The following is an 11,583-nucleotide window of genomic DNA, read 5'->3' on the forward strand; positions in this document are numbered from 1 at the left end:
CCGTAGTTTTCTGCCACCCCTCCTTGTCTTCCGCTTCGCCCTTTGCCTCTCCGTTGGTACTGGCCTGAAAAACGAGGTTGATATCCGTAATTTCCTGATCTGTCGCTATCCGAGTTGGATGAGCCGGAGTGATAGGTGTTGCGATATCCTCTGTAGCTTGATTGTTGTTGGTTGTTGCTTTTCCACCGGTAAACCGTGTCTGCTCTGTAGTCCTCAGCGTCGCGAAGAAATTTTTGGCGTTTATTATATTCAGTGTTTTTCTTGTAGTCTTGTAGTTGAGTCTCAATCTTTTCTTTAGCCTTTGTCAATTCCTCCTCTGGGGTAGTGGAAACGAGTTGAGCTTCGGCGGTTTCTATTCTCTTGGATAGGTCGCTGATTGAAGTCTGTAGCTCTTCAATTGTTAGGAGAATAAGATCAAATGAGCATTTGTTGAGTATGTTTTCAAAACGTTCACAAAAGCTTTTCTTTTCAGCGAATAGTGTTGGTCTCAGGTGTGACCTCAAACCTCACGGTATGCGATTGCTCTTGTAATACTCTGTCAACGTGCTGCAGTGGAGTTCCCAGCCAGTGAGACGTCTGCGGTCGCGTTCATATTCCCGAAGTTTAATTTCGTAACTCGGTATCTGTAAGAAGTCGTTGGGTAAGTGTACCCCGGATACTATGCTTTCTGCTGTGATCGTGTCGTACGAAAATACGTTGGTCATATCTGGATGACGGTGCAAGGTTCTTGCAGTTATCAAAGCAAGTGGTAGAGTGAAGAACCGCACTCAATCAATTGTCTCTGGTGCCAGTCAAGGACTGCGAACAGTCAGTAAATATGAAATGAAAATTGCGGCGCTCAGATACTGGATTATTGCGTACAAAACTTTTTTTATTTTTTCATATTTTCAAGCATTTAGCAGTGATTCATCCAAAACAGCCCAATTTTAGATCCTTGGTGCAAACAGTGGATTTAAGACCAGACGTTTCGGTCGTAACAGACCTTCATCAGTGGTCACATATTTTATCTGAAATAATACATGGTGCGAGACATAAGTTTGGCATCAAAAAATCTGAAAATACTTATTCTTTTACATAAAAAAACAAATTTTTTACATATATATATATATATATACAAATGTGATGATCCAATATATTGCATAGTATATAATTGACACATAAGGGAACATGTTGCTGACGTCTCAGAATGACGAAATACATCAAGGCCGCACGATGCAGGTTATGGTTGGATGGATGTCTGATCATGATAAACCGCTACAATAAGGTATATATAGGTCATGACAAAAATGAGGTAGCTACCCAATTATCTATTATATCCATCGTCATATCCTGCATAGTACAAAGTATAAATGTGGAAAGATGAGGTGATACCCTTCATAAAATGTGGCCCCTCCTGTAGTATTGGTGGTAAGTCCGGTCTAGGTACATGGAGGGTCACAGTGTATATTGTTAGTATTGACATCATAAATTATAATATGCAATGTGGCACAGAATGTATGGGTTGTAGCATGCACATACAACATGGTTTGTGAGGTATTAAGTTATGGCAATGCAATATTAGGTATACATGCTATTAAACGTAGTATTAGGTATTATGCATGTGTGTGCACGCCTCTATCCATACATCCGTGTCACCATACATGTGTTAGACAAGATCGATCAAAGTGGTGGATACTGGTTCCTGTAGGGGATGACATGGCAGGCTGTATATCGGTATCGGATCGGTGGTGGCGGATGCCGCTGTAAGTACTGTCTTGATCCTCTATAATCTGTAAGGAAAATATATGTACAGCTCATTACCTGTTCTGGTAGGGTCCGGACATCTGGGTTTGGATGCATGGCATTGCATCTAGCCTGTCCCTGTCTTAAACGGACTCTGTCACCACTTTCTAACCCCCCCTTTTTAAAGTATTGTTATCTCCATGGCGCCCCTGTGATTACAAAGGTGTTGTTAGAAGATAAATTCGCCGTCTCCTTTTGATAAAAAGAGTTTTTATCTAACCTGTCAATCTTCTTGATAAGGTGCCCAGGGCGTTTCTGTTGGTCTCAAGCTGCGCCCGCCGCCGCCGCCGTTGGTGCCCAGCTCCTCCCCTGATGCTTTCAGCGCCGCCAGGCTGTGGCTGGCTGCAGTGCTCGTCTGATGAGGAGGTTGAGCGAAGTGCGCGCATGCGCACTTCGCTCAATGAGGCTGATTCTAAATGTCCGCACGGGCGCATCTGGCACAGGCCTGTGCGCATGCGCGGGATCTTTGAAAAGGAGGAGGGGGCACTGAGCGAGAGCCGGAGGCGTATTTCATTACATTCAGGCGGCGCTGAAAGCATCAGGGGAGGAGCTGGGCACCAACGGCGGCGGCGGCGGGCGGCAGCTTGAGACCAACAGAAACGCCCTGGGCACCTTATCAAGAAGATTGACAAAGGAGACGGCGAATTTATCTTCTAACAACACCTTTGTAATCACAGGGGCGCCATGGAGATAACAATACTTTTAAAAGGGGGGGTTAGAAAGTGGTGACAGAGTCCCTTTAAATGTACGGTCTCCCTTGTAGTTCCGGTCACCTGACCGGAAGTGACGCGGACGCTGGAACGCATGTTTGCGTTCCACAGGGATGTCATGTGATCAGGGAGGAGGTACAAGTGTTTCACCGTCGGACACATATCGGAGTATGTGTCTGACTGATGTGCAAGCTCCTATGTCTAATCAGGGAAGTGATACCTGACATGGACGTTGATCAAACGTAATGTCAGATCTTTCTGATGCCACAGGGGGCTGGTCACTCTTAACCAAAGCCTATCCCTCTATAAAAAATTTTTATCAAACGCCGTTAACATGCTATAAAAGGTCATCTAACATCAGGGATAAACTAATAAAAGCCGACATAGGCAGCTTCACGAAGCTACCCAGACAAACCTTCCTACAAAGCAGACGATTAGGAACATACCCATGTCTCCATTGCGCCCAATGTTCCAGCGTCATAAAAGGCGAATATGCCACACATCCACGGACTGGACAAAGGATTCCGATTTGTGGATTCTACACCTGTGACTCAACTTTTGTGGTCTATTTGATAAAATGCCCATGCGGACTCGCTTATGTAGGAGAAACGACGCAACACGCACGGGACCGCATAAGTAAGCACAAGTCGACAAAAAGACTTGGGCATACTTTCTTGCCAATTCCACACCACTTTACGGATAAAAAACATCAAATTTCGCAATTGCGTTTCCAAATTCTGGACCAGATAGACCCATCAAGGAGAGGAGGCAACCGGATACTCCTCCTAAGGCAACGAGAGGCGTTCTGGATCCATAAACTAGGGACACTGGCACCTAATGGACTAAACCGTGAATGCGACTTTTTTATTAATCTATGACCCGTGTATGTTAATATTGCTCTAATATGCTTTTGTCTTTTCACTTTCACAGACACGCTGAAAATAATATTGCAACTGATGTGGGTGAGATTATCTTTTCCCCCCTATCCCTGCATGACTAATCCTTTTTTCTGTCCAGGTTCTCCTCTCCTTCATACCCCTCCCCCATCCCCTTTTTCGCCTCTCTTCATAATTATAGAATATGCATTATAGTACACAGCTATTTTGACTTATCTGTTTAATAATTGTCAAAACAACACAAACTATATAATACAGCCCCCTGTGGCATCAGAAAGATCTGACATTACGTTTAATCAACGTCCATGTCAGGTATCACTTCCCTTATTAGACATAGGAGCTTGCACATCAGTCAGACACATACTCCGATATGTGTCCGACGGTGAAACACTTGTACCTCCTCCCTGATCACATGACATCCCTGTGGAACGCAAACATGCGTTCCAGCATCCGCGTCACTTCCGGTCAGGTGACCGGAACTACAAGGGAGACCGTACATTTAAGACAGGGACGGGCTAGATGCAATGCCATGCATCCAAACCCAGATGTCCGGACCCTACCAGAACAGGTAATGAGCTGTACAAATATTTTCCTTACAGATTATAGAGGATCAAGACAGTACTTACAGCGGCATCCGCCACCTCCGATCCGATACCGATATACAGCCTGCCATGTCACTCCCCAGGGAATCATCCCCTACAGGAACAAGTATCCACCACTTTGATCGATCTTGTCTAACACATGTAAGGTGACACGGATGTATGGATAGAGGCGTGCACACACATGCATAATACCTAATACTACGTTTAATAGCATGTATACCTAATATTGCATTGCCATAACTTAATACCTCACAAACCATGTTGTATGTGCATGCTACAACCCATACATTCTGTGCCACATTGCATATTATAATTTATGATGTCAATACTAACAATATACACTGTGACCCTCCATGTACCTAGACCGGACTTACCACCAATACTACAGGAGGGGCCACATTTTATGAAGGGTATCACCTCATCGTTCCACATTTATACTTTGTATTATGCAGGATATGACGATGGATATAATAGATAATTGGGTAGCTACCTCATTTTTGTCATGACCTATATATACCTTATTGTAGCGGTTTATCATGATCAGACATCCATCCAACCATAACCTGCATCGTGCGGCCTTGATGTATTTCGTCATTCTGAGACGTCAGCAACATGTTCCCTTATGTGTCAATTATATACTATGCAATATATTGGATTATCACATTTGTATATATATATATGTAAAAAATTTGTTTTTTTATGTAAAAGAATAAGTATTTTCAGATTTTTTGATGCCAAACTTATGTCTCGCACCATGTATTATTTCAGATAAAATATGTGACCACTGATGAAGGTCTGTTACGACCGAAACGTCTGGTCTTAAATCCACTGTTTGCACCAAGGATCTAAAATTGGGCTGTTTTGGATGAATCACTGCTAAATGCTTGAAAATATGAAAAAATAAAAAAAGTTTTGTACGCAATAATCCAGTATCTGAGTGCCGCAATTTTCATTTCACATTGATATATTGTGATGGCAGCCTCCTCATATGACAGATCACCATGGTTTCTAGCAGCCTCCAGGACATCAGCTTTAACTTGGAAGTTAAGAAATCTGCATATTATATCTCTGGGGGGCTCTGAGACTTTGGGCTTAGGCCTCAGTGCTCTATGAGCACGTTCAATGATAATTTCAGAATGGTATTCTGGACCCAGGAGAGAGCAGCACATTGTGAATATTGCTCCAGGGATGTCAGCCGCAGCAACAGATTCCAGTATCCCTCTAAATCGCAGGTTGTTCCTGCGGCCCCTGTTTTCTTGATCTTCTACCGCATCATGGAGCTCATTTAGGTAAGTGTGGCATCTCTGTAAGGAGGTTGAGGTCGCGTTTTGATGATCAAATACTGCGGCCTGGCGGGTTTCTAGGGATACTACCCGGTCCCCTATATGATGCATGTCATGACGAAGGGCCGTAATCTCACTCAGTAACGGCTCCATGGCTTTGGTTAGTGAGTGCTTTAAGAAGCGGCGTGTGATCGGAAGCGCCGTTTTACCCTGGGAGTCTTCAGCATCGCTTTCTCCTTTAGAGAAGTCAACTGAGCGTTCGCTCACCTTCTGTGGCGGGTTCGGCGCCATCTTGGGCTCTCGGGACACCAGCGCGGCAGCGGCCTTTTTGATGAATTTATCCATGTCCCCACTGTTGTTAGCTGCTCTGCTAGTAGATGAGGGTTCCACGGATCTAGCTTGACCTATTTCGACCATTTTGTCGACTGTTTGCTAGCTTATGCTAGTGCTGAAGGGGATCTTTCACAGAGAGCTCCTGACTATGCGGCCATCACAGTCCGGTGCTAGCTCCGCCCCACTCTTATCTCTTATAATGCCACCAGCAGCACTAAATACCCGCTCAGACAAAACGCTGGCAGGGCAGGCCAGCACCTCCAAGGCGTAGAGCGCGAGTTCGTGCCACGTGTCCAGCTTGGACACCCAGTAGTTGTAAGGCACTGAGGGATCATTGAGGATGCTGACACGGTCTGCTATGTACTCCTTCACCATCTTCCAAAATTTTTCCCTCCTTGTGACACTAGGCCACGCATCAGGGTGAGAGTGCTGGCGGGGTGTCATGAAACTGTCCCAGGCTTTAGAGAGTGTTGCCCTGCCTATGATGGAACTGCTGTGTGTTCCCCTTGTCTCCCCTCCTCGGTTGGCCAAGGAACTACGGATACAAACTGAAAAGACTAGCGTGGTATTAGCAGGAGGTGCTCAAACCCACATGCAGTCGTGCATATATATAGGGGAGCAAATCCTGCATGTCTAAGCCCGGGCACCACGCCAAGGTTTCTCAAGTAGCCCGGGACCTAACACTCTCCTAACTGAGCCGTATGGGCAATACCAGGAGCCAGTGGGCAAATTACAGGAGCATGAGGCCGACTCACAAACAACTCACCAGTTACCTCCAGCATAAAACCATGCTTGCAGTGGGAGGAGGGAGGAGTCTGCGAGTCCCACTCAAGACTGGCTGATATAGCCCAGGCTTCACAGGTGCACCTAAATGTGACCTGTAGATGGAAAACAGGCACATTTAAATTGGAGTTTATACACCTCCAGGAATCTCTATATATACAAACTGAAAAGACTAGCGTGGTATTAGCAGGAGGTGCTCAAACCCACATGCAGTCGTGCATATATATAGGGGAGCAAATCCTGCACTTGTGGCCCGTTGCTAATGGCAATCCCCAGCAAAATGCATACGGTGGAGGATGCCCGCGGCGAACCACAAGTACCACAATAGACATCCTACACAAGGTAACACTGGCTCCTGGTATTGCCCACTGGCTCCTGGTATTGCCCATACGGCTCAATTAGGAGAGTGTTAGGTCCCGGGCTACTTGAGAAACCTTGGCGTGGTGCCCGGGCTTAGACATGTCCTACACCGTAGGATATGTTGACTAATCTCTCAATTTTAAAATCAGTTTGAGGGTTTAGTAAGATTGCAGCGTGCACCTGTCTTTGCTATTATTTTGTTATAAGGAACTACGGACTCTGCCGCCAGCGTTGTCAGGTGGAAATTTTTTGGAGCAATTTTTCAACAAGGATCTTATGGTATTGCACCGTTTTGCTCGTCCTCTCCACCAGAGGAATGAGAGATGAAAAGTTCTCTTTGTAGCAGGGGTCGAGAAGGGTGAACAACCAGTAATCCGTGTTGTCTAAAATGCGTATAACGCGTTGGTCACGGGAAAGGCAGCCTAACATCAAGAGGATCACTCTCAATCTCCTCATCCTCTTTCTCCTCTTCTGCCCACCCACGCTGAACAGATGGAATTAAACTTCCATGGGTACTACCCTCTGTAGCGGAGGCAACCATCTACTGCTCCTCCTCCTCTTCATCGTCCAATTCGCGCTGAGAAGACGAATTGAGGGTAGTCTGGCTATCTTCCTGTGTAATGTCTTCCCCCATTTCCACCTCTTCCACATGCAAAGTGTTGTCCTTAATTGTGAGCAGCGAGTGTTTGAGTAGACACAGTAGTGGTATGGTTACTGTCACCGCCAGTTCTGTGAGAAGGTCTGGCAGACGTTCTTCTCTACCTCTTGTATGATGTTCTTTGTTTTGGTTTCACTTTCTCATCTCTTTTCCTTCTGCCAGGTGTCACTTATTTAGACTAATCATCTTCCTTTATATTCCCTCCCATACTGCCTCACTTTGCGGTTTATACTACCTCCTTGATGAAGTGTTCACTGCTGGAGGCTGCTTCTGCTGTTTGCTCAGATAAGTCCTTTACTTTATTGTGTTTCCTTGCTGGCTTGAATCTAGGTGACCCTGACTCCGTCCGTATTAAGTGCAGGGAGCCGGTGGTCGTGTGCCCTCACTATTATAGGGTTTTCAGGTGTCACACAGGCTTACGTACGAGGGCATGCAATTGTCTACCATCGAGACCCTTGCATGTGCATAGCAGTCAGGGAGAGCTCTTAGGGTTTTATAGGGCTCACCTATAAGCTCCTTAGTTTGGAATCAAGCCAGTCGCTCGTTTATTTATAAGTTCCAGCTATCTGCAAACTTCATCCAAGACAGTTACGCTGATAATAGCGTTATCGCCCGTCACCATCTGTGTTGATTCATCAAAGTTTCTTAACACCTCACAGAGGTCAGACATCCATGCCCACTCCTCGCTTGTGAATAGTGGAAGCTGACTGGAAAGGTGACGACCATGTTGCAGCTGGTATTCCACTACTGCCTTCTGCTGCTCACAAAGCCTGGCCAACATGTGGAACGCAGAGTTCCAGAGCGTGCTCATGTCTCACAACAGCAGGTGAGCTGCCAATTTCAAGCGCTGCTGCAGCGTTGACTGACCGGCTGAAGCTGTCGATGACTTGCGGAAATGTGCAAACATGCAGCGCACCTTCACCAGTATCTCAGGCAAATTGGGGTAGGTTTTGAGAAACCAAAATGTTGAACATGTGGGCTAGGCATGGGATGTGTCTGAGCTTGCCGATCTCCAAAGCCGCCACCAAGTTACGGCCATTATCAGACACAACCATGCCTGGTTGTAGGTTAAATGGCGAGAGCCACAGCTCAGTCTGGTCTCTTATCCCCTGCCACGACTCTGCGGCGGTGTGCTTCAGCACGGCCTGTTGCTGCTTCCCCACTGCAGTTCTACACTGCTTCCAGTTAACCTACTGATGACTAAATGGTGCTGCACGCGGATAATTCGAAGATGGAAGTGGAGGAGGAGGCGGGGGAGGGGAAGCGTGATTTGGAGCCACTAACATAGGTGCTGGCGGAAACCCTGATCGACGTAGGGCCCTCAATGCTTGGTGTCGGTAGCACCTGTTTCATCCCAGGGTATTACTTGATCCCGCCCTCCACAACATTCACCCAGTGTGCCGTCAGGGAAATGTAGCGTCCCTGGCCGAATGCACTTGTCCATGTGTCTGTGGTTAAGTGGACCTTCCCAGTAACTGCATTGGTCAGGGCACATGTGATGTTGCGGGACACATGTTGGTGTAAGGCGAGCACGGCACACCTTGAAAAATAGTGGCGGCTGGGGACTGCGTAACGCAGGACGGCCGACGACATCAGGCTGCGGAAGGCGTCAGTGTCCACAAGACTAAATGGCAACATTTCCAGGGCCAGTAATTTGGAAAGCTGCAAATTTAGTGCTATGGCCTGTGGGTGGGTGGCTGGGTATTTTCACTTGCATTCAAAGGGCTGGGATAAGTACATTTGGATGCTGCGCTGGGACACGAAAGTGGATGTGGTCACTGATGGTGCTTGCGAAGGTCCTGGTACAGGGCTGGAGGCATCCTGGCCTGCGTCTTCAACAGGGCATTGGCCAGCACGTAATATTGGGGAAGAGGAGGCAGTGGTGTGACCCGCAGACCCAGATTGTGGACCCAGGTGTTCGTCCCACTTATTACAGTGCTTGGATGCCATGTGGCGGATCATGCTGGTGGTGGTGAGGTTGCTAGTGTTCACACCCCGGCTCATAATTGTATGGCACAGGTTGCAAACTACTATTCTTTTGTCGTCCACACTTTCCTCAAAAAAGCTCCATACTGCGGAACATCTACCCCTTTACATAGGTGATTTCTGCAAGGGGGTGCTCCGTGGAAACATTGCGGGCCTGTTTGGTGTGGCCCGCCTTCTCCATTTTGGTGTCACGGTAACTTCCAGGCTAGGTGTTAGAAGGTCGAAGAGGCTGTCTGCACGTGATGTCATCTGACAGCCTATTTTAATTTCACTTTGTTGTTGATGGTAATGACCACACCTCTAGTCAGGTGCAGCATAGTGGTCATTACTATTTAAGTCTGGCTACTCCCTTCACTCCTTGCGGTGTATAGCTTCATTTGCAAGTGGAAGAGCTGGTGTGTGTTGTCTCCTCTGGTGTTCCTGCTCTTTCTTCTATTTCAGGAGTTAACTGTCTCATTCCTGTGTATTTATTTTGTGTTGTTTCCCCTGCCTTCTGGTATTGGGTCTGAGTCAAGACCCCTTTTCCTTCAGCTTAAGGAACGGGTCGTCTTTGGGCCCTATCACTACCTCAGGGCATTATAGGGCAGTCAGGCTTTAGGTTCCAGTGAATGAACGGTCCTACCACTGAGGTCCGTTCATTCGGTTAGCAGTCAGGGCTAGGGTTAGGATTTATTAGGTGGTGACCCTTTTCCTCTCCCTAGCTTCTAGGCCAGATACCCCTTCTCTTGTGTTTGGTGTGGTGTTCCCTCCCACACCTTGCCGTGACATTATACACCTCCAAAACCGCCATTTTGTTTGTATCAGTGCGGCAATGGATCCAATCCCTCATACAACTACAGGGGTTGTCTTTGTAGGTTGCTGACCTCTGCAATAGAACAATTCTGGAGTCTCCAGCATCTGAAAAAATCAGCGTCGTCTTTATTTCAATTCCGGTTAAAATTACATAGATAAGACTTTACCACCCTCCACCACAGGTTAACATGTTTCAAACGCAATGTTCTTAATCATAACCTTCTGACGTGTACAACAGCTAGGGAGAAATAGTCTACGTCCACCAATGGAAGGGGAGGGAAAAGAAAGGGGAGGGGGAGGGAGAAACAGGTGTTTGTGGACAGAGGAACAATCAACCCCGGGTTGCACACTTAAAAATCTACTTGCCACCACCAACATGATATTCAACAATTCAAATTCAGTGCATATATTTGATACCATTTTCTGCTGACTAGCTTGCACATATACACAAAGCTACTCTGCAGACAGGTAAAATTAAAAACACAATATAAAAATACAAAAACGTAAAATATAAGAAAAAGAACTGGATTGCACATCCTCAATACTATGCTTTTATCTAACTGCTTCTCAGCATAATTAACATTGCTTCTCAGTGCAATATATCATATACCTACCTCTATGCTAAATACTGTACATGAGGCATTAGTATACAATTTGATCAAAAAGCATAGGCCCACAAGGTTCCTGCATCCTTCCTTAAAGAGGACTTTTCATCAGCATCAAGTATGTAAACTGAATATACATACATGGAGAGCGGCGCCCAGGGATCCCCCTGCACTTACTATTATCCCCGGGCGCCGCTCCGTTCTCCGGTTATAGGCTCCGGTAAAGTCATAGTTAGGCTCCACCCATTTGAGCCTGCCGCGGTCTCTTTCTCCTATGTTGTAGCGCTGGCCAATCGCAGCGCTCAGCTCTTAGCCATGCTATGAGCTGAGCGCTGCGATTGGCCAGCGCTACAACATAGGAGAAAGAGACGCCGGCAGGCTCAAATGGGTGGAGCCTAACTATGACTTTACCGGAGCCTATAACCGGAGAACGGAGCGGCGCCCGGGGATAATAGTAAGTGCAGGGGGATCCCTGGGTGCCGCTCTCCATGTATGTACAGTATATTCAGTTTACATACTTGATGCTGATGAAAGGTCCTCTTTAAGGGTGTCAAATAAAATGCCATCCTCAAAAAGGATTGGAAGGCACTTGTGAACTGCTTGTTTGATAAGAGGAAATTGTAGACTATAGGTGAGTACAAGTGTTGGTTTATTAGTTTTGACATTACTGCTGATCAGCTCCTGTTTGTGGGATTTGAAAAGGAGGTCATTTCTATTTTTATTTGTGGCGATGTTTTTAGCTCGCCTGAGCATCCATTCGGCATAACCTCTATTTTTTTTATCTATTCCATAT

This window comes from Bufo bufo, chromosome 5, assembly GCF_905171765.1.
Source record: "Bufo bufo chromosome 5, aBufBuf1.1, whole genome shotgun sequence".
Classification (NCBI taxonomy): domain Eukaryota; kingdom Metazoa; phylum Chordata; class Amphibia; order Anura; family Bufonidae; genus Bufo; species Bufo bufo.